Here is a 24,218-nt window from a genome sequence, read left to right as displayed (position 1 = left end):
TGAGACCAGCCTTGCAGAAAGCCTTGCTTGCCTAGAAAAACAGTCTCAGGTCTTCTGTGCTAACTCTTTTCTTTCCAGACCTGATATTAAAGAATGTAATTGTTAAAAATTATTTGTTTGTTCGAAAGAAAGAGAGACTGAGAGAGTGTGCACTCCCATTAGCTTATTCGTTTCTCAACTCCTGCATTGGCAGGAAGCTGGAATTCATATACAAGCCGGAATTTAATATATGTATTCTGATGTGAGAAGCAAGAGTCTAAACATTTAGATGGTAAGGCCATCACAAAACACAACAAACACCAGAGTTAGAGGAAAGGTTTATCGTTGGGTAGGGGGGAAACCGACGGGCCAGGGGAGAATGTTAGAGAGAAGAGGAGAGCGCACAAGAGATCAAGAGAGAGCACCTGTTCGGGAACAGGTCCTCTTTTTTTTTTTTTTTTTTTTTTTGAGATCTTCTTTTTTTTTTTTTTTTTTATTAAACTTTTATTTAATGAATATAAATTTCCAAAGTACAGCTTATGGGTTACAATGGCTTCCCCCTCCCAAAACTTCCCTCCCACCCACAACCCTCCCCTTTCCCACTCCCTCTCCCCTTCCAATCACATCATGATTCATTTTCAATTCTCTTTATATACAAAAGATCAGTTTAGTATAGATTAGGTAACGATTTCAACAGTTTGCCCCCATATAGCAACACAAAGTGAAAAGAAAAAAAAAATACTGTTGGAGTACTAGTTATAGCATTAAATAAGAGTGTACAGCACATTAAAGACAGAGATTCTACATAATATTTTTTTAATTAATTAATTTTCTATGCCATTTCCAATTTAACACCAGGTTGTTTTTTTTTCATTTTCGAATATCTTTATATACAGAAGATCGATTCAGTATATAATTAGTAAAGATCTCATCAGTTTGTACCCACGCAGAAACACATTGCCAGGGGTAGGGCAGAGAAGTAGAAGTAGAGAATCCCATTATGGTAGGGGTGGGGCTGACACCTATGGTTGGGCTATGTGGTCCCCTGGCTTCCAGCAATGGTGGCGGGGGCCAGAAGCCAAGATGGCGCCTGGGGCATAGATGGTGCCACAGAAAAGACCATTGACCAAATGCCCACTTCACTGATTTTGAATTTTGATCACTTGGTAAGATGTATACTCCAGTTTTTTCCATTGAAACATTGCCATCTTTCCCTTTATTTTTTTTTTTAATTATTATTTTTTTTTTTTGACAGGCAGAGTGGACAGTGAGAGAGAGAGACAGAGAGAAAGGTCTTCATTTCGCCGTTGGTTCACCCTCCAATGGCCGCCGCGGTAGCGCGCTGCGGCCGGCGCACCGCGCTGTTCCGATGGCAGGAGCCAGGTGCTTCTCCTGGTCTCCCATGGGGTGCAGGACCCAAGGACTTGGGCCATCCTCCACTGCACTCCCTAGCCACAGCAGAGAGCTGGCCTGGAAGAGGGGCAACCGGGACAGGATCGGTGCCCCGACCGGGACTAGAACCCGGTGTGCCGGCGCCGCAAGGCGGAGGATTAGCCTAGTGAGCCGCGGCGCCGGCTGCCATCTTTCCCTTTAAATGTATAAGTAATTTATGCAGAATATTTTGAGACCATGAAAATATTTTCTTCTCAAGACATATTTACCTACTGGCTTTATAGTTTCACAATGATTTTCTTACATTCTCCTTGCTTCTATAGGGATTGGTTAACATTCTATTTTAAGAAAGCTTTCTTTATCACTATTTTTAAATTATGCATTTATTCACTTATGTCATTAGGGACCCATGTGTTTTCAATCCATTTCTGGATTTGATTTACTAGTATTGTGCTAATGACTTTTACATCTAACTTTATGAGGCATATTGGTCTGTAGTTAACTTTCTTAATATTTTATGCTTTTGGCCTCATAAAATTAGCTTGAAAATGTTCCTTCCTTTTTATTCTTTGCATTATCGGAGAGTCTGTATAAAGTTAGTAAAATTCTTTCATTAATTGTTATGTTAAATTAGCTAGTTAAGCTATGACGATTTTAGATTGCAAATTTATGTGCTTTAATAAAGGACATAACATAAGATTCAGATGCTCCATTTCTTCCTGAATGAGCTTCACTAGTTTGTATATTTCAAGACCTTTGTCTGTATAATCTAAGTCATCAAGTTTTTTTTTTTTATTTTCTTAAGAGTTCATTACCAACTCTAGCATCTCTTTAATAACAACAGTGTATTCTTTTTATTACTTTATTGTGCTTGTGCAGATCTCTGTTAGAAACTTGAATGTAAGTGTGAAGACCAGGCAGGCTTGTCCTATTCCAGACACTGGGTGAAGTTTAAACACAGATAATGGAACTCCTTTCTGTGTGTCTCTCTCTCATCCATGATTTCTTCGTCGACTTTTTAGTTGCTCTGATAGCCTACAACTTTATCCTCTAGAGATTTGAGCCAGGAATATTTTGGATTTCTGTTTGCTTTTAGCTATCCTTGTCTTGTGGAATAGTGAGTTCTCTCAGGAAAAAACAAATACACTTCATCACAAATGTCACTAAATAGAGTTTTTATTATTTCCATGGTCTATACTTCTGTGATTTCTGCCTAATTTTGTCGCTCACCATTGCTTTAAATAATTGTTTATAGATATTCTGCATAGAATTTATAGTTATTATCTGTTAAAGGATGTACATTCATTACTAAATCAGGAACTATACATTTATATTAATCTTAAATTCTGAAAAATCTTACATTAAAAAAAGAAAAAAATGAAACTCTTTTCATTGCATACTATGATACTTAGTGCTTGTAGCAATCTATACCTTTGTAAGGTTAAACTTGGAACATTTCTAATTTATGAAGGTAATTAACGGGAATATTTAATGTTGTGAAAAAAGAAAGTTAATCCAGATTATAGTCTTTCTCCCTATAAAACACTATGATTGTCTCTAAGTGGCAAGAAAATGACATAAAATGAGCTCAGATATTATGTTGGCTAAAAGTCATTGGCCTATTGCATATGATGTGGTAAGATATGGTATTCTTTATAAGGAAAATAAAGTCAATCAATCTTAAAAAAAAAGACAACTTTCCCTGAATTAGTTGCAACTACAATCTGCAAATGAATGTAACTTTTAAAGCTTTCTTTTTTTTTCCACAATCTAAATTTTAGATAATAACAGATGCTTTTTAAATAACTACAATAGAACTGTAATTCCATACTAAGCCATGAACTGTTATAACCAATTTTTTCAGCTACTTCATAATAAATGTCTGTGGTGAGGATTTTTCATTTCTGCTACTTAGATGGTGAACTAAAGGTGCATTAATAACAGTTTTCTCCAGTGGGAAGACAAACAAGAAATCTTAATACTGTATCCAATAAGAAATTGATGGTGTTATTAGTGCACATTTGCCAATTGAATATAACCATTCTGCACTATCTTTCAGCAACTTGCAAGTCAATTCTTCAAATATTTTTAAGTGAACACAATCTTGGTGAAACTGAGGTTCTAGTAAGTACAGAATCTTTGAGTTAAGTTGCAAGACTTGAAATTTAAAAAATGATTCCCCCCACAGAACTTGCAGGAAAATAACTTGCTTGTTTTAATATCTATTTTAGCTCATGCGTTTCAACAAAACCAGTTATTTCTATAGTTTTATACATTCTAATGCTTATATTTAGAATATATGACATTTTCCTAGCCAGAGCTAAACTGAATAATTATTTTAAAACACAATCCTGTAATATCAGATAAATAATATTCTCTTTAGATATAACACACCTAAAAGCATACTTCACAATATTCCCTCTGAATAGAAAATATTTCACATAACTCAATTCAATTGTAATACAGCTCATAGTCCTCTCTTAATTCCAACATCATCATGAATTTGTTGTATTTCTGAAGATTGATTGGCCTGGGAAAGCAATGGAATATGGCACAAGTGCTTGGGCACCTGTGCCCGCAAGGGAGGCCCAGAGTAAGCTCCTGGCTCCTGGCTCCAGGCTTCAGATCTGCCTACCTCTGGCCATTGTGGCCATTTGGGAGGTGAACCAGAAGATAGAAGACCTTTCTCTTTGTGTCTCCCTCTCTCTGTCTGTGGCTCTATCTCTCAAATAAATAAATATTCATGATTCTGGTGGTAAAGCCTATATACTTGTGATTCTTATATTCCAAACAAGCAGTAAATATCCAAAATGAACTCTTTTAGGAACTATATTGTACTTTAGCACATTCATAACAATTTGAATCAGTTTAGACAGAAAGTCTTTTGCATACACACTAGAAAAATGCCTTTGTAAAGGATAATATACAAAGAAGTTGCGTATTTTGATACATAATCACCTTATTGTTAGATTCATGGAAAATGGATTCTTTTTAGAAATTTAATCCAAATTTTCATTCCTTCATCCATGTTTTGGCAAATAAGTATCTTTTTTCTGTCCACACACACACGAAACAGCTTTCAAGAAACTGCAAGAATACATATATTACTTTACATAGTCATAATGAGGATAAAATAAGATCAGGTATTTGATATGAACTAGGCACTCTGTTATTCAGATATCTTTTGCAAATTATTCTTGTATTTCTTAGTGTCTAAATACTTCTACCTTGAACAACAGAAACCTAATAATCAGATGCCACAATTCACTTGAAATATCACTAAATTGCCCCAAATCTACATGATAACAATTACAAGGAGCAGATTTGTTAAAAGAAGTTTCTTTTTTTATTTTAAGAATCTTGAAATATTCTTGTATCAATTGATCAGAAAAACCCTTTCTCAGGCTTTCTAATACACAATCCTTTGTCAAGCTAAAAGAGCACAAATCATATCTTTTCATTGTTAGTTTGACACCCTGAGAGCACCTCATTCCCCTCAGCACACTAATTATCCCATGTTCCACAAGCCCTGCCTTATTATTTTAAACAGTTTATTTTCTTGAGATAACATTAAAATTCACATTATAATCAAAGGCTTAACAGCTCTATTAAATAAAGAGTTCAATAAATAAAAATTTAAAGACCATAGTACAGCAGGAAAATAGGTGAGAGCTATAATTAATAATCAAAGAAAAGGTGCTCAATGTCACTCATATAAACTTTAAAATAACCACCAAATCATTAATAATAGTATATAATTCTTATCAATTTGCTAGACAAATATTTAAAACAAAGTTTGAAAAAATGTTGGATTTACAACAGAACTGATAGACATGGGCATTCCATTTTCCTTCCTTCCTTCCTTCCTTCCTTCCTTCCTTCCTTCCTTCCTTCCTTCCTTTCTTCCTTCCTTCCTTCTTTTTTTAAATTTTCACTCCAATTATAAGGAAAAACATGAAGTATTTGTCTTTCTGTGTCCAACCTATATCATTCAACATTATGTCCTCCAGTTCCTACCATTTGCTGCAAATGATAAAATTTCATTATTTTCATAGCCAAATAATACTCCATTGTGTTTATATATACACCAGTGTTTCTTTATCCATTCACCTGATGATGGGCACCTTGCTTGACTCCATAATTTGGCTCTTGTGAGTAGGGCTGCCATAAACACGCTGGAGCAGATATCTCTTTGATAAAACGAGTTTGTTGTTTTTGTTGTTGTTGTTAAAGATTTATATATTATTTGAAAGAGTTACAGAGAGGGAGAGACAGAGAGGGAGAAGAGACAGAGAGAGAGAGAATGATACAAAGAGGTATTCCATCTGCTGGCACACTCCTCAGATGGACCCAACGGCCAGTGCTGGGCCAAGCCGAAACCAGAAGCCAGAAGTTTCAACTAGGTCTCCCACATGAATGGCAAGGGCCAAACATGCTGCTTTTTCCAGGTCATTAGTAGGGAGCTGGATTGGAAGTGGAGCTGTCAAGACTAGAATTGGTGTCCTTATGGGATGGCAGAGGCTTAACTGGCTGAACCACAATGCCAACCCCTCTAATAAATTTTTTTAAATGAATTGCAATATATGCACCGACTCATTTTATGGTGCCATAGATTTGTAACATGCATGAGCAATGCAGTATTCTGAACCAGGTGTTTTTGAGTTCCTGATATGTATTCTGGTTATTAATCCTTTGTCCTATAAGTAGCTTGCAAATATTTTCTCCAATTCTGTCAATATATCTTCATTGTATTGATGTTTCCTTTGCTATGCAGAAATGTCTGAGTTTAATAATTCCATTTGTTTATTTTCACTTTTGTTGCCTGTGCTTTGGGGTTCTTGTTCTAGAAAGCATCCCCTACACAAATTTCTTGGAGTATTTCCCCCTACATTTTCTTCTGGCAACTTCATAGTCTCTGGTCTTAAATATAGGTATTTGATCTACCTTGAGTTGATTTTTGTATATGCTGAAAGAAGGGATATTATTTCATTCTTCTACTGATATACATCATTATGTCATCACCATTTATTGAAAAGATTGTCCTTTCTCCAACGTATGTTCTGGGTACTTCTGTCAAATATCAGTTGGCTATATGTATAATTAATTTCTGGTCTATTTGTTTCATTGATCTATATGCTTCTTTTGTCAGTCTCATGCTGTTTTAATTACTATAGCATTGTAGAGGACTTTGAAATCAGGTATTTTTATCCCTCCAGCTTTATTTACACCCCTTACCCTCAGGATTGCTTTGATTTTATTGAGTCTTTTGTGATTCCGTATGAATTTTAGGACATTTTCCTAATTCTGTAAAGAATATCATTAGACTTGATAGGGATTGCAGTGAATCAGTAGATTTTTTTTTAGGTAGCGTAGAGATTTTAATGATGTTGATTCTTCCAATTAGTGAACAAGAAATATATTTCCATTTTTTTCTGTCCTTGATGATTTCTTTCAGCAATGTTTTAAAATGTCCATAGTAGAAATCTTTTACTTCTTTTGTTAAATTTGCCTCCTCCCCTTTTTATGGCTGTATGGATGGGATTTCCTTCTTGATTTTTCTTTCATCAAGCTTATTAGTGGTGTACAAAAATGCTACTGTTTTTTTCTGTATATTGATTTTGTAACCTGTAACTGAATTGGTTTATCAGTTCTAACAACTTTTTAGTGTAATGTTTAGGTTTTTCCATTTACAACACCATGCCATCTGCAAAAATGAACATTCTCAACTTCCTCCTTTCAAAATTTTGATTCATTTAATTTAATTCTCCCCCCTAATTGCACTAATACTTCTATTATACTGAATAAGACTGGCATGTCTTGTTCCATATCTGAATGTAAATGCTTTCAGCTTTTCAGCATTCAATATGATGCAGGCTGTTTGTCACATATAGCCTTTATAATTTTTTTTTTTTTGACAGGCAGAGTGGACAGTAAGAGAGAGAGACAGAGAGAAAGGTCTTCCTTTGCCGTTGGTTTACCCTCCAATGGCCGCCACAGCCGGCGCGCTGCAGCCGACGCACTGCGCTGATCTGAAGGCAGGAGCCAGGTGCTTCTCCTGGTCTCCCATGGGGTGCAGGGCCCAAGCACTTGGGCCATCCTCCACTGCACTCCCTGGCCAAAGCAGAGAACTGGCCTGGAAGAGGGGCAACCGGGACAGAATCCGGCGCCCCGACCGGGACTAGAACCCGGTGTGCCGGCGCCGCAAGGCAGAGGATTAGCCTATTGAGCTGCGGCGCCGGCCATAGCTTTTATAATTTTAAAGTATGTTCCTTCTATACCTAATTTGCAGAGGTTTGTTTTTCTTTATATCATGAGGAGATGCTTAATATTCTCAAATGTTTTCTCTGTATCTATTATGATAATCATAGAGTTTTTGTTCTTCATTCTGTTGATGTGATTTATGATGCCTATTGATTGGCAAATGCTGAATCACCCTTACTTCTCTGGGATACATCCCACTTGATCATGATGTCTGATTGTTTTGATGTAGTGTTGGATTTGATTTGCTAGTCCTTTATTGAGGATATTTCATCTATGTTCATCAAGGATACGGGTGTGTAGTTTTCTTTTTGTATTGTGTCTTTGGTTTTAACATTAGAGTAATGCTGGACTAAGAAACAAAGTGTGTGACAGCATTCCATGTAGTGTGATTTTTTGGAATATTTTGATATTTTTGGAATAGTTTGAACAGTATTGGAGTTAGTTCTTTAAATGCTTTTAGAATTCAGTAGGAATGCCATCAGATCTTGAACTTTTCTTTGATTGGAGACTTTTTACTACCACTCCAATCTTGTTGCTTGATGTGGGTCTGTTTTTATTTTCTATATCTTCTTGACTTAATGATGGTAGGTTATATGTAATCAAGAATTTATGAATTTCTCTGAGATTTTTCAATTTGTTAGAATAAGGTTCTTCATAGTAGTTTCTTATGCTACTTTATACTTCTGAGATATCAGTTGTAACATTCATTTTTCATCTCTAATTTTATTTATTTGATTTTTTCTCTTATTTCTCTTGTTAGTATGCCTAATCTTTGTCTATTTGATTTACCTTCTGAAAGAAAACATATTTTTGTTTTGTTGATCTTCTTTATTACATTTTAGTTTCAATTTTATTTATTTCAGCTCTAAAAAAATTTTTATATTTCATTCCTCTTGCTAATTTGGAGTTTGGTTTGTTCTGATTTCTAAGTCCTTGAGAAACATCATTAGATCATTTATTTCAGACTTTGCTATTTTAAAAATGTAAGCACTAATGTTATAAATTTCCCTTTAAAATTGTTTTTGCTATATCATACAGATTATGATAAAGTATGTTTTCATTTTCATTTCTTTCAAGAAAATTTTTGATTTCCATATTTATTTCTTCAGTGACTCATTGTTCATTCAGTAGCATGTTATTTAATTTAAATGTATTTGTAAATGTTCTACTTTCTCTTGCTCTTTTTTGTTGTTGAGTTCTGGCTTTTATGCTTTATGAGATGAGACAATACATGATATGTTTTTAATCTTTTAAAATTTGCTGAGACTTGATTTAGGGTCTTATATGGTCCACCCTAAAAACATTCCATGATGATGAGAATAATGTGTATTCTGTAGCTGTTCAGTAAAACATGTTATAAACATCTATTAGGTCCATTTGCTCAATAGTATTGTTCAAGTCTGATGTATCTGTTTATTTCTGTCTGGATGACCTGTCCATTGAAGATACTTGGGTGTTAAAGTATCTCACTATTATTGTACTGGAGTCTATCTCTCACTTTAGGTCTAATAATAGATGCTCTATATATCTGGGTGGTCTTGTATTTGGTGCATAATATTTATCATTATTATATCTTCTTGTTGAATAAATCCTTTTTCAATATATAATGTCCTTTTTTTTTTACAGTTTTTTATTTAAAGTCTATTTTATATGATTGAGTTTAGCTACTCCTACTTGGCTTCAGCTTTCATTCTCCGAATATATCTTTTTCTACTCCTTCACTTTCAGTCTATGTGCATCTTTACTTGTGAAGTGAGTTGCTTGCAGGCAGCATATGGTTGGATCTTGTTTTGTTGTTGTTGTTTCTTAATCCATTAAGCCAGCCCACATTTTTTGACTGGGAGATTTAATCCATTTACATTTAGTACTGACAGGTAAGTGCTAACACCTGTCATTTTGTTGATTTGTTACTGATTGCATCTACTCCCTCATTGAATCTGCTAGAGTCATGTTTTCAGGATTTTACTTCTAAGTAGGCCTCCAGTTAGAATTTCTTATAGTGTGTGTCTGTTTGGTGAGGAATTCTCCATTATTATTTCTCTGGGAAATACTTTTTATCTCCTTCAATTCTAAAGAATAGTTGTGGTACCTTCATACCTTTTTCTGGCAAGGTGGTGTACCAGCTAGGAGCAGATGAGGTAGGAGTTGTGGCTGCTAGCACCTACAGTCAAGGCTGCATGTCTGTCTTCTTTACTGGTTTATGGAGTTTCTGTATTCTTCTGTCACTACAGCTTCTTTAACTCTCATGATGGTGACTTAGTGACTGAGATTCAAATCGGTGTCTCTGGGGAGACAATCGCTGGAGCTTCTTAGTTAGCTACCATCATGCATCACCCTTCACTTTTCCCAGAAGTTTCTTTACAACATAGAAAATCATGCTGAATCAAGCTTGTGTTCTATCATGCCCAGGTTTTTATCTACAACAAAGTGTATTTTGATGAAATTAATATCAGAAGTGTAGATTTGCAAAACCACTAAATTTTCTCTTCCCTTGCTATGTTCAATGCACTAAGTTACACATAGCTCTTTTCCAACCTATTTTTGAATAATGTGAAAAAGACAATATTTATACATATAGAAATATATTCATGGGCACTATGCTTACTAAAAAACCAGGCAGAAAACATAACTAATTTTTAGAGGAATTTTTTAAAGTTTCACCAAATATAGGTGAAATAAGAAATGATTTAAAGTTCAGATTATACTAAAAGAAATTTGTATGGCCTGAAAGAATATTTTAGTTTGCAGGACTCTCAATTCTCAAATACATAATAAAAAAATCAAATTGAAAGTCTTAGTGAAATGTCATTGTAGAATTTCAGACTCAAGTACAGGGGTACCAAAAAAAGCACAAGTTTCTGACCTAAACACGTTTGTATTTTCAGTGTATTTCACAAGGTAAAACATAGATCCTTTATTTTTATCTTAGGACTTCTTTTCTCATTCCTATAATTTAATGACCATGTTTTCATGTCTTGAACAACTTTCATGGTTGAATTATGGTCAATTCTGTCTCCCACTCTCTTTTAAATGTTGTAGAGAAATATTTTCCTGTGTATTCCAGTGAGGCCAATTACTTTTAGTACCTCATTCACTCTGAATACAATTTATACAATTTTTGCCTTATTCATTTCAAATACAATTTTTGCTTATATAGTACATTATCTACATAGATTTAGAAATGTTCATAAAATGAAGGTATATGAAAAATTGGGAATTTTTGAAATGTATTCTCAATTCCCTTACCACTTAGATATTAATTAAGAGTATATTCTGTATATCATTAAGCTTATATTTATAGGCATTTATTTAACATGCAATTTGAATAATCTTTAAAAATCTTGGTTTAATCACTTTCTAATATGGTGGATATTTTGTTCATTCAGCACTGTTACTCAAGGAGAATTCTGCATAAGAAAACTTTCAAACAACAGATTCACACTTTCTCTTAATTATAGCCTTTCTGTCTTTGTGATTTTATAAATTTTTATTTAAAAGTTGTTTTATTTTCATGGAATGAAGTGTTTCTTCTGACTTCTTGACCAGATTATGAACAGCTGACATTTCTAGATAATTAACTTGAAATGAGTGGGATTTTGCTAAAATTTGTCTAAGTTATTAAAAATGGCCAATTTTATATACAAAGTGTCATTTATTGGGAGAATCGTGGACAGAAATAAGGTCTTGGGTGAGACATACGGATCTCCACACACCATGAGGCAAGCAAAAGTGGTTTTATAGACCACGGAAGCTCCTGGTTAATCAAAGCACATGGACTTTTCAAGAAATATTAACGTTCATAAGAGCCAGTCTATGCTCAGATAAGGGACATCCCATTCACCTGTGCATCAGATAAGCACCTCAGTTAAGAGTAGCAGGTTGGAGTCAGTGCTGTGGCATAGTAGGTCAAGCCTCTGTCTACAGCACTGGCATCCCAGATGGGCTCTGGTTTGTGTCCTGGCTGCTCCTCTTCCAATCCAGCTCCCTGCTTATGGCCTGGGAAAGTAGCAGAAGATGACCCAAGTGCTTGGACCCCTGCAGCCACATGGGAGAACCAGAATAAGCTCTGGCCTCTGGCTTCAGATCAGCTCAGCTCTGGCCACTGTGGCCATCTTGGCCATCTGGCAAGTGAACCAGTGGATGGAAGACCTTTTTCTCTGTCTCTCCCTCTCTCTCTCTTTTTTTTTTTGACAGGCAGAGTGGATAGTGAGAGAGAGAGACAGAGAGAAAGGTCTTCCTTTTTGCCGTTGGTTCACCCTCCAATGGCCGCTGTGGCCGGCACATCATGCTGATCCGAAGCCAGGAGCCAGGTGCTTCTCCCGGTCTCCCACGCGGGTGCAGGGCCCAAGCTCTTGGGCCATCCTTCACTGCACTCCCAGGCCATAGCAGAGAGCTGGCCTGGAAGAGGGGCAACCGGGATAGAATCCAGCGCCCTGACCGGGACTAGAACCCGGTGTGCCGGCACCACAAGGTGGAGGATTAGCCTGTTGAGCCAGGGCGCCGGCCTCTCTCTCTCTCTGTCTTAACTCTCCTCTCAAATAACTAACTAATTAAATAAATAAATAAAATAGCTTTTTTTTTTTTTAAAAAAAAAGTAGCAGGTTATCTTAAAGATTTATTCAGCCTTGAACAGAACATGAATGACTTCCAAGGTCATGTAGAAGGTAAGACAGTACTTCCATCCAAGATGGTTGCCGTCATGTCAAGCAGAATTCCTACATCTAACAAAACAAATTCTGTGTTCTTTGTAAGGAATTTCAAAGACATGGAAGAGTTTAGTTACATTGCTTCATATATATATATTTTTTTGTTTTTAAAATTGTGTTCTTAGTTTTAAAATACCATTTTTTAACATTTTACCACATTCAACTCCAGTGTAGTAATTACATACACATTTATATTATTTTTCTTGAAATGGAGACATTAATATCACAAAGTGAGGGATTCATGACAATGATTGTAACATGGAAAAAGAATGGTATATTGTTATTTACACAGTGTGTTCAATGACGCACTATATATAACTATATATCAAATGATAAGAGAGCCAGACAATTTGTATACTCTATATTAACATCCACAAATAAGAGAAAACATGTGATGATTATATTTCGCAGTCTGGATTATTTCACTTAGAATATTGATCTCTAGTTAAGTTCATTTTGTTCCAGATGTTAGGATTTCATTCCTTTTCATGACTGTATAATATTCCATTGTGTGTGTGTGCGTGTGTGTACACATTTTCTTTATTCAGTCATCAGCTGGTAGACATCTAGGTTGATTACATATCTTTTTATAGTGAATTGAGCTGTGATAAACATGGAAGTGCAGGTAACTCATTTGGTGATTTTATTTCCTTTGGACGTATTCCGAGGAATTAGATATCTGAGTCATATGATGAATCTATTATTAGTTTTCTGAGGAATCTGTATATTATTTTGCATAATGATTTAACTAATTTATATTTCTACCAAAACTGTATTAGGTTACCAATTTCTCTACACCCTCTCCAGCATTTGTTATATTTTGAATGTTGGATGATAGCCATTCTGATTGGGGTGAGCTAATACTCTTTGTAGTTTTTATTTACAAGTTTTCTGGTGGCTAATGATCCTTAGAATTTCTTTCTTAAAATTTATTTTCCTTATATACAGAGAACAGATTTCATGTATTTCATATAGAGAGGGTTTTCTTTTTTAGATTTATTGTATTTATTTGAAAGAATTACAGAGACAGGTAGAGATAGAGAGAGAGGTCTTCCATCTGCTGGTTCACTCCGCAGAAGGCCGCAACGGCCGGAGCTGCGCTGATCTGAATCCAGGAGCCAGGGAGCTTCTTGCAGGTCTCCCATGTGGGTGCAGGGGCCCAAGGACTAGGGCCATCTTCCACTGCTTTCCCAGGCCACAGCAGAGAGCCAGATTGGAAGAGGAGCAGCCGGGACTCGAACCGGCGCGCGTATGGGATGCCGGTGCTGCAGGCTGGGGCTTTAACCCACTGCGCCACAGAGTTTTAACAGCATAATGATATTTCAACCCTCCCCTCCCCCACTCACTTCCTCCCACCCTCTCCCTTCCTTCCTTTTTTTCTTTTAATTTTTACAATGACATGATTTCAACTTACTTTATAATCACAAGATTAACCCTTCACCTAATAATAAATAAAACATGTAGGAAAAACACTGTTCCTCAGGAGTATAGATAAGGGTTATAAATAATCAAATCTCAAAATGTCAGTTCTGCTCATAGATATTAGATTTGTGTGTGTGTCTGTTGGCCATGTGTATTTCCATATTTTAAAAATGTCTGTTCATATCCTTTGCCCATTTCTTAACTGGATTATTTTTGCTGTTGTTGTATATCTTGAGTTCCTTATATATGCTGAATATCAATCCTTTATTGGATGTTTAATTTGAAAATATTTATTCCCATTCTGTCAGTTGTCTCTTAATTTTTTCCTTTGCTCTGCAGAATCTTCTTACCTGGACGTAGTTCCGTTTGTTCCATTTTTGCTTTTACTCCTTGTTCCTAGGCCAATGTCTTGAAGTGTTTCCCCTAGTTTGATGGTTTCAGGTTTGATCCTTGATTCATTTTGAGTTGATCATTGTATAGGGCATAAGGGATCTTGTTTCAAACTTTTGCATGTGGAAGCCCAATTTTTTCCAATACCATTTGTTGAAGAGAGTGTTCTTTCTCTGGGAACGATTTCAGATCGTTTGTCAAAGGTTAGTTGGTTGTAGATGCATGGATTGATTTCTGGGTTTTGTATCGTGTTCAGTGGGTCTACATGATTATTGTTATTCCAATACCAGGCTGTCTTGAGTAATATCCCTGTAGTAAGTCTTGAAACCTGGTATTTAGATGCCTCCAGCTTTGTTTTTATTGTTTGGCGATTTGGGAGCTTTTGTGTTTTCATACGAATTTTAGGAATATTTTTCTGGATCTGTGAAGACTGTCCTTTGAATCCCTACATCTATCAAAACAAATTCTGTGCTGTATGTACAAAGTTTAAAAGACAAAATAGAGCTTAGTTCCATTGCTTGAAATGCAGATTTTTTTTTTATTTTTCTGTTCCTTCTTTCTTCTTTTATTTCTTCTCCCTCCTCTTTGAGTCTTTTATTCTCTCCTTATTTTTAAATAAGATAGGAACACAGTGCTTGATTTCTATGCAGTTTTTAAACACAACTGCATATGGACTTCTACTGAATTAGGTGTTTAACTAATACACCCCCAACTCTAAAGGTCCCAAAGAATTTATAGTTGTGATTCGAATGTTGCAAAAATATATTAGTTTATTAATTGTTTACATTAGTTTGAAAGTGGGAACATATTTCTTGCAATGTAGTGGAACTGATCAAATTCATATTGTAAATAGCAAAAAATAATAAAAATATGCTATAAACCATTTTCAATACAATGATAGCCTCAGTTTAATTTTTAGACAGTGTGAAATTGTACTGGCTTAAAAAGATTATATGTTGAAATATAGAGTATTTAGTAGGGATATTTGTAACTTTAATGAATCCTGTATCAGATTCCCCACAGATACATATTTCTCGCCATGACTCTACTCTCCTATGAGCATCTTAATGACAAAAATTGTGTTTTATTTTAAGCATAAGTTTTATACTAGTAATAATAACAAATTGGAAAATTTTCATTATTAATTATTGTATGTGCTTGATACATGCTGAATTTATATACCCAGATAATCATATATCACTGTGGTCAACTGCTGCAATTTAAAAGGTATAATTTGTTATCCACTATAACTGTCTTTGGCTTCAAATTAAAAATGCCTGAATGTGGTAGCTAAGATGACATTTCCTCATGAATAATTATCTACTATTGCCATGAAGAAATCAAAATTTTAATGAAGAAAGAACAAAAATAAAGTTGTTAATCTAAAGAAATGAGATGAAGCTTAATGATTTGCTAAAACCATACAAGAAAATGACCCTGAAAACTAAAAATGTAAATTTTAAGAAAAGTGGATGCAGAAAGAGAGGCTATGACTAAAAGTCTAGAAAAGGTGGCCACATGGGGGGAAAAAAAACATGATTTTTAAATGGTAGATGGTGACACTATTGACCTGGTTATATATTAGATGATATAAACAGATTTTATTTTTTTAAAAGATTTATTTATTCATTTGAAAGTCAGAGTTACACAGAGAGAGGAGAGGCAGAGAGAGAGAGAGGTCTTCCTTCTGATGGTTCACTCTCCAACTGACCACAATGGCTGGAGCTGTGTTGATCTGAGCCAGGAGCCAGGAGCTTCTTCCGGATCTCCCTCGAATGTGCAGGGACCCAAGGATTTGGGCCATCTTCTACTGCTTTCCCAGGCCACAGCTGAGAGCTGGATCGGAAATGGAGCAGCCAGGTCTCGAACCCACACCCATAGGGGATGCTGGCTCTTCAGGCAAGGGCGTTAACCCGCTAAGCCACAGTGCCGGTCCCATAAACAGTTTTTAATTACTATATCATCATGTAAAATATGGATGAGAGTGTCTTATCAAGATTCATTACATAAAAATAAAATCAATGAGATTATGAAAGTTAATAATGCCAATATTAGAGCTAAATTGTACTGATGAGTTCTTTATTTCTCACCCAACATATCTTATGTTTCTGTACAAACAGCACTGTTACATTTCAGAGTACTATGTATATATAATTTATAATCACATCTTAGAATTTTAAGTGATTTTCCTTTTTAAAAAATTCCATTTAATTAATTTTCTTTTTTTTTTTTTTTTTTTTTTTTTGGTCAGGCAGAGTGGACAGTAGAGGGAGACAGAGAGAAAGGTCTTCCTTTTTGCCGTTGGTTCACCCTCCAATGGCCGCCACGGTAGGCGCGCTGCGGCCGGCGCACCACGCTGTTCCGATGGCAGGAGCCAGGTGCTTATCCTGGTCTCCCATGGGGTGCAGGGCTCAAGAACTTGGGCCATCCTCCACTGCACTCCTTAGCCACAGCAGAGAGCTGGCCTGGAAGAGGGGCAACCGGGACAGGATCGGTGCCCCGACCGGGACAAGAACCTGGTGTGCCGGCGCCGCAAGGCGGAGGATTAGCCTACGGAGCCGCGGCGCCGGCTAAGCCATTTAATTAATTTTCAAAGACATCTGAAGTTTTATGAGATACAAAGCACTGTGTGAGTAACAAGCCGATGCAAGAATTGGTCCCTGCCTTTAACAACTTAGCATTTTATGGAATCCTGGTAGTTACCTTTAACTTGAAAATTTCTTGCAATTAAGAGTTTATGCCAACCAAACTCCCACCATGATATCATATATGCAAACAGAATTAAAAGAGGGCTTATTTGGAAGATTAATGATAAAAATAAAATTGTAGAGGAACCAACAGTAACATGGAGCCTAATAGTGAGCTTCTGGTCCAGATAGGATAAAGAAAGCTGTTTGAAGAACTTGGAGGGACAGTTATGTAGTTTGCCCTCTTGAGAGGAGGGGTGATGTTTGACCAAAAGACGTGCTCAGCTCAAGACAATCTTGAAGGCCCCAAATCAGGAAAACAAATATTCTTATCTCACTGTTTTCTCTCTATGGAGCTTCTGTATGTGTTCCCACTGGCAGAAACCAACTGAGAGTGACTCCTTAAGTGTCAGACTCGTGGTGTAGAAAGCAGAATGGAGAAGAACAGAGAACAGGGTATATCCTGCACATTTTTGCCTTCACTGTCCACTCTTGACTTTGGCCAGCGTGAGAACTGTATTGCTCTAACGTATTAGAAACCCAGAATCTCATTAGCTTCCATGTGACTGTAGATTCTGGGAGTAAAGCTGGTCATATTACCACCCAGAACTTAAAACAGCAGTTTTCATTGCTAATCTTCATATAAGGTAGGGAAGGGTAAGAAAAGAACCAGTTAGAGGACATAAAACATAGATGCATTCCCCATGTCTTTCTGGGTTCACAAGGCCTAAATTTTCTATGTCGCAAGTACCTGTTCAGTTGAACCAGCTCCGTTTCATTGCATTGTCTTAGCACCCTGTCAAAAATCAATTTACCTTAAATATACAAGCTAGTTATTGGACTCTCCATTCCAGTTAGTCTCCTATGTCTATTCATGTGTCAGTCCACACTATCCTTATTACTGCAACTTTATATTTTTTGTGCTTTTTCTGAAACCAAATGAATTTCCATGTGAATTTTATGATCAGTTTGCCAATTTCTATAAAAGGCAAGCCTGGCTATTTTAAGGATAGAAATTTTTAGAAGACTGCCATCTTAGCATTAAATTTTCCATTGCATGAACATGGAAGGCCTTTTCCTTTATGTGGTTATTTTTAATTTCCTTAAGTAGTGCTTTGTAGTTTCAGAGTATATTTTATACTTCTTTTATTAAGTTTATTCTGAAATATTTTATTCTTTTTATGCTATTTTTAAATTCTTTTTTATGCTACTTAATTATACTTTTGGACTACTAGTATATAAGTGCAGTAGATTTTTGTACATTAATCTTGTATTCACAACTTTATTAAATTCTTCTATTAGTTCTAATAGGTTTTCAGTGGATTTGCTAAATTATATATATGAAAGATTATGTCAACTACAAATAGAGATAGATTTATTTTTTCTTCCCAATATTGATATCTTTTGAGCTAGCTACTTCCAGCTAGCTGAAATCACCACATTAAAAGAAATAAAATCAGTGGTTGAAATTGTGTTTAAATGAATGTTAGATAGGTACACTGAGAACTTCGTTTGATGTTAAGTGGCTGACCTACTAACCTAGACTTCCTTGAACTTCTCTTAGGTAGAAATATCAGGAATCTGAAATGAGAGTGAACATTCAGAGGGGGTTAAACTGATGAAATTTGAAGATTATGAATTTACAGGAATGTTGAGCTAAAAAGTCCACTACACAGGGACTTTCCTGTTCTGTAGTTTATGACACTATAATATCATGCCACAATGAGGACATGTAAATGTGTGTGAATACATAAGCACAATTAATTTTATACAAAGTCACCAAAATGAGAATTAAAAATATGCAACTATGGCCGGCGCCGTGGCTTAACAGGCTAATCCTCCGCCTTGCGGCACCGGCACACCGGGTTCTAGTCCTGGTTGGGGCGCCGGATTCTGTCCCAGTTGCCCCTCTTCCAGGCCAGCTCTCTGCTATGGCCTGGGAAGGCAATGGAGGATGGCCCAAGTGCTTGGGCCCTGCACCCACATGGGAGACCAGGAGGAAGCACCAGGCTCCTGGCTTCAGATCAGCAAGATGCGCCGGCTGCAGCGGCCATTGGAGGGTGAACCAACGGCAAAAAGGAAGACCTTTCTCTCTGTCTCTCTTTCTCTCACTATCCACTCTGCCTGTCCAAAAAAAAAAAAAAAAAAAAAAAAAGCAACTATGACAAAATTCATATAAGGTTTGATATTTTCTACTGGATGTTGATATTATTGCTCAGAAATAGTTTCAACAATGTAGATATCCCAGAGTTTAAGTAAAACTTAAATAAGTACCACCATATATAAAGCTCAGTTGTTAGGGATGAGCCTTGTGGTGCTGTGGGTTAAGCTGACATTTAGGATACCTACATTCCATATTGGAGTGCCGGGGTTTGAGTCTCATCTCTGCCTCCAGTCCAACTTCCTATTGATGCTCATTCTGGAAGGTAGTGATGGCTCAAGTGCTTGGGTCTATGACACTTACATGGGAGACCTGGATAGACTTCCAGGTGGTCTGTTTCTGCCCTGGCTATTGTGGGCATTTGGGAAGTGAATGAGCAGGTGGAAGATCTGTGAGTGTGTGTGTGTGTGTTTCTCCTCCTCCCCACATGCTGTCACTCTCTCTTTCAAATAAACAAATAAATAAATAAACTTAAAAAGCGTTAATTGTCAATGGAGTATCTTACTAGACACTACCGAAGAAATCATAAAAATAACTTTCAGAGTTGTCTTTTTTGTAGGCAGAACTTTCAAGTACATTCTGTACCCATGTTATGCTACATATATATTTTTTTCCCTGCCAATAACTTGCAGTCATTTTTCTTTACTTTTATCTTTGGAGACAGTACAGGGCAAAATGGGAAGTAATATATCCACAATGTGCCCTGAAAATTCTTTCTTTTTATGGTTACTTCTTGGTATCTGTCTGCATGACAAGTGATATACTCTAATCCAAGGGTTTAACAAGTCCATTTCATGGTTACAACATATATTTTCATAAAACTGTACTGGCAGAAATAGATGAAATGAACCAAGAGGGTCAGTCACGTTGGTTCAGTGAGTTAAGCTGCCACTTGGAATGGCCACATCCCATAACAGTGCCGGTATAAGTCCCAGCTACTCCAAGCTTCCATCTAGCTTCCTGCTAATGGGCCTAGGAGGCACCAGATGATGATCCAAGCACTTGGGTCCCTGGCACTCATGTGGGAACCATGATGGAGTTCCAGTCTCATGGCTTTGGCCTGGCTGTTGTGCCCATTTGGGGAATGAATCAGTGGATGAACTCTCTCTCTCTCTCTCTCTCTCTCTCTCTCTCTCTGTCTCTATCTCTCCCTTTTTATGTGTCACTCTGCCTTTCAAATAAATAACAAAGTCATTATACTAAAAATAACAAAGAAAGACAAATATAAAAGTAGCATTGGGGGGTAATCTACATTTTCCTCTGATTTGCTTTTAAAGCAGGTAATTTGTAAAGTTTCAAACAAATCATTGAAATAGGACCAAATTCTAACTTTAAAAAATTTCAACTTTCAACCATACTTAACATTAGTCTTCTACCATCCCCAGTCTAAAGAAGAATGTGGGTGAAGTTAATATTAATAAAGAACAAATCGCCTTATAGCTGCATGTGAAACATTTAGAACATTCTTCACATACTACCTCAGTCTACACAGCAACCTTAAGCCTTGCATCAGGGGCCAATTATTAATTGTATTCTATTCTAAATTTCTCAACATCTAATCTTGTATTTTCATTTTTTATAAATTTTTTTATTTAAGAGAGAAGAGACAGTAGTAGAGACAGAAAGACAAAGAGAACACTCCCATCTTGTGGTTCACTCAGTCACCCACAAATCCTCACAATAGCCAGAGCCAGGCCTCACCAAAGCTAGGAGCCGGGAACTCAACTCAGGTTTCTCATGTGAGTCACAGGGACTCAGTTATTTGAGCCATCACCTGCTGCCTCCCAGGAAACTAGAGTAGAGCTGAGACTTGAACCCTGGTCCTCTAGTGTGGAAAGTAGACATCATAACTGGCCTCTTCACTGTATACCAAATGCCTCCACTTGTCTTTAAAAATAATCACATTTCATTGCTTCCCAAAATTACTGACAAAGCAAGCATTACTATAGCCTCTGCTGCAGCAAGTTCATCATGTTATCCATTCACTGAAGAGAGAGATATTAATCTGTTGGATAATTTCAAAATATTTCCTTACATGTTTATAAAACTCAGACCTATCCATGCTACATTAGGTGGTATTAATTAAGCTATGTGACTTAGAAACTTAATAGACAAGGTCTTATGGTAAAATCTATATCTGTATATCTATCTATATAGATAGATATAGAGAGATATCTCTCTATAGAAAGAGAGTATATATATATATGTATGTATGTATATATATATATATACACTGATTGATTGCTAAATGAGCAACTGAATACATAAACAAAATGAATAAGGAGCTGTAACTTTCTGAGAAACACATTATGTGTTTCCTAAGATTTGAATGAGACAGCAAAGCAAATGAGCCCTATATTAGCTTCACATTTTGGGAAAGTCAACCTCTGCTTTAGGAACAATCAATTCCCTTCTAAATGCTGTAAAATCTCTGAGAAACACAGTTGTTTTAAAGTTTCATTGCTTTCATGGCTTAGAAAGTGCTAATCCTGACATACCCGAGGCTCCAGTAAAAGTTTGTTCATTTGTCTGGTCTGTTAAAAATGCACTCTGTTTAAGCCTAGTGTTTCTATGGGAACGTCAGCATTTGAAGCTCACAATGAGGAAATGAGGCTTGAGCTCTTGTTTATTGTCTGTTCTTTGTAGCCATTCTGCTTGCATGGTCTTCATTCCGATACCTGATTCTACATCAGTTTGGGAGCAATCCAGGACACAACGGGGAGGGCCCTGCTCCGATTTCACTTCTGTCTCCTACTGTTCCCATCAATTTGATTGGTCACACTGACACCTGGTAGACAAGACATCCTGCTCTTGTATGCTCTATCACTAGGTTCTACCTCATCCAACCACTCCCCATACTGGATCAAACAAGTATTTGACAAGAAAGTAGATATTTGCACTCCAGTTCCCTTTCCTGTTGTCCAATCTTATTTAATTTTTTGTAACTGCCTGGGACCTTAGGTTTTCTGGAAACTGTGATCACATAAGCAATGCAGATTTATTTATCTCATAGTTATGTAGAAACAACTTAGGTTGTTTCGCTATGTAGATATCAATTTTAATTCTTTGATTAATTGCATTGGTTCACTAGGTGAACCTCAAGAACATATATAATCTCATTTAGAGGGAAATGGAATATTCTGTTTCAAGAAGTAAAGATAATTTAAACTGCTACAGGCATGGAGGTTCTCTAATGAAATGTACACACAGCACAGATATTGTTCCTGATTCCAGTGAAATTTACAGTGAAGATTTCAAAAGTGTTCCCGTTTTCCTTGACACATTCAATGGGCAACCCATTGGTGATAAATAAAATAATGTACTATAAGGGAAAGAATTTAAGTGATTTTGCATTCTGATGGATTTGGAATTAATATTTATCTTTGTCATTCTCTGTCAAGATGAAAGATGTATCAGTAAATGAAGCCCAGTAAGATAGGTACACAGAACACTGACAGCTGAAAGTCGAATGGAAAAGTAAAGAGCTTCTCCAGGAAATGCATTTAATTAGATTCTATTTTAAAAATTCTAATGAGAATTATAATGCACCTTAAAGAAAACACTCGAGAGGTCACCTTCATTGTTGATCCGTTATGTAGTGAAAAACAGGGTGGGAGAAGGAGAGGAAACAGCCTAGTTTGGAGAGATTTTACTTTATCAAATGAAATAAAAGGTAAATGGAATTAATATTTGTGATGTAGAGAAGATAGAAATTTACATATTCTGGTAAAAGTGAAGACAGAACAACCATATATCTGAGGCACCAAGTGACTGGTTAACTTTACGTACTGCAGTTTCATTTTCTCATGTGTTTTGAATTATCTTAGAAGATGAAGTTGGTTATTCATAATAAAGGTAAAAGCAAAAATATCCTGCAGAAATAAGTGTTTTAAATTTGAAAACTACGCTTCTGTAAAGGGTTGACTAGTCATAACATACAAGGAACTCAAAAATTCAATAGCAAGAAAATAACCAAAGTAATAACTGGACAAAGGACCTACATAGAAACTTATCAAAAAATATACAAATGGCAAGAGATATATAAAAAAATTGTCAGTGTCACTAATCATCAGGGGAATGCAAATTAAACCACACTTAAGTGCCACATCACAGCTGGTAGGTTATTATCAAGACAAAAGATAACAGGTATTGGAGGTAAGGGAAGTTTTGCACACTACTGGTGGAAATAAATTTATTACAGTCATTGTGGAAAACACTGCTCAGATTCCTAAATAAATTTAAAAAGAAGGAACTACTATAGGTTCAACAATTCTTCTATTGGTTATGTATCCAAAGAAAATGAAATGAGTATTTTGAAGAGTCAGATGCAATCCCAAGTTTATGCTATTCAGAACAGCCACGATATGGAATCAACCTAAGTGTACAACAATGGATGAATGGATAAAGAAAATTTGGTCTATAAACACAATGGAATTCAGCAATAAAAAGAAGGAAATCCTGTCATTTGCAGCAATATGCATGAACTTGAAAGACATTGTGTTAAGTGAAATAAGCCAGACACAAAAAGGCAAATACCACATGATCTCACCCATAAGTGATATATTTTTTTTTTCATTTTCAATTCTCTTTATATACAGAAGATCAATTTAGTATAAAGATTTCAACAGTTTGCAATAAGTGATATATTTTTAAAAGTTTATATAGTAATAGAGTAGAATAGTAATTACCAGTGGATGAGGTGGTGCTACTGGGTGGTTCATGGAGATGTTAGTTAAAGGATACAACATTTGAATTAGAATTGGAGCAATAAGCTAAAAGATTTACTGCATAACACAATGACTATGGTTAATAATACATTGTATCTCAGAAAAATGACAGATTAAATATAGAGTTTTCACTGTAAAAGTTATAACTATATAGAGTAATATATATGTTAATTAGCTAGATTTAGTCATTCCACAATTTGTATATATTTCAAATTTTCATATTGTGCATGGCAAATACATACAATTTTATCTGTCAGCTTTTTTTTTTTGACAGGCAGAGTGGGCAGTGAGAGAGAGAGACAGAGAGGAAGGTCTTCCTTTGCTGTTGGTTCACCCTCCAATGGCCGCCGCGGCCGGCACGCTGCACCCGGTGCATTGCGTTAATCCGAAGCCAGGAGCCAGGTGCTTCTCCTGGTCGCCCATGTGGGTGCAGGGCCCAAGAACTTGGGCCATCCTCCACTGCACTCCCGGGCCACAGCAGAGAGCTGGCCTG

This window comes from Lepus europaeus, chromosome 1, assembly GCF_033115175.1.
Source record: "Lepus europaeus isolate LE1 chromosome 1, mLepTim1.pri, whole genome shotgun sequence".
NCBI lineage: Eukaryota > Metazoa > Chordata > Mammalia > Lagomorpha > Leporidae > Lepus > Lepus europaeus.
The sequence above is the reverse complement of the archived record's forward strand: the minus strand, read 5'-3'. Positions refer to the sequence as shown.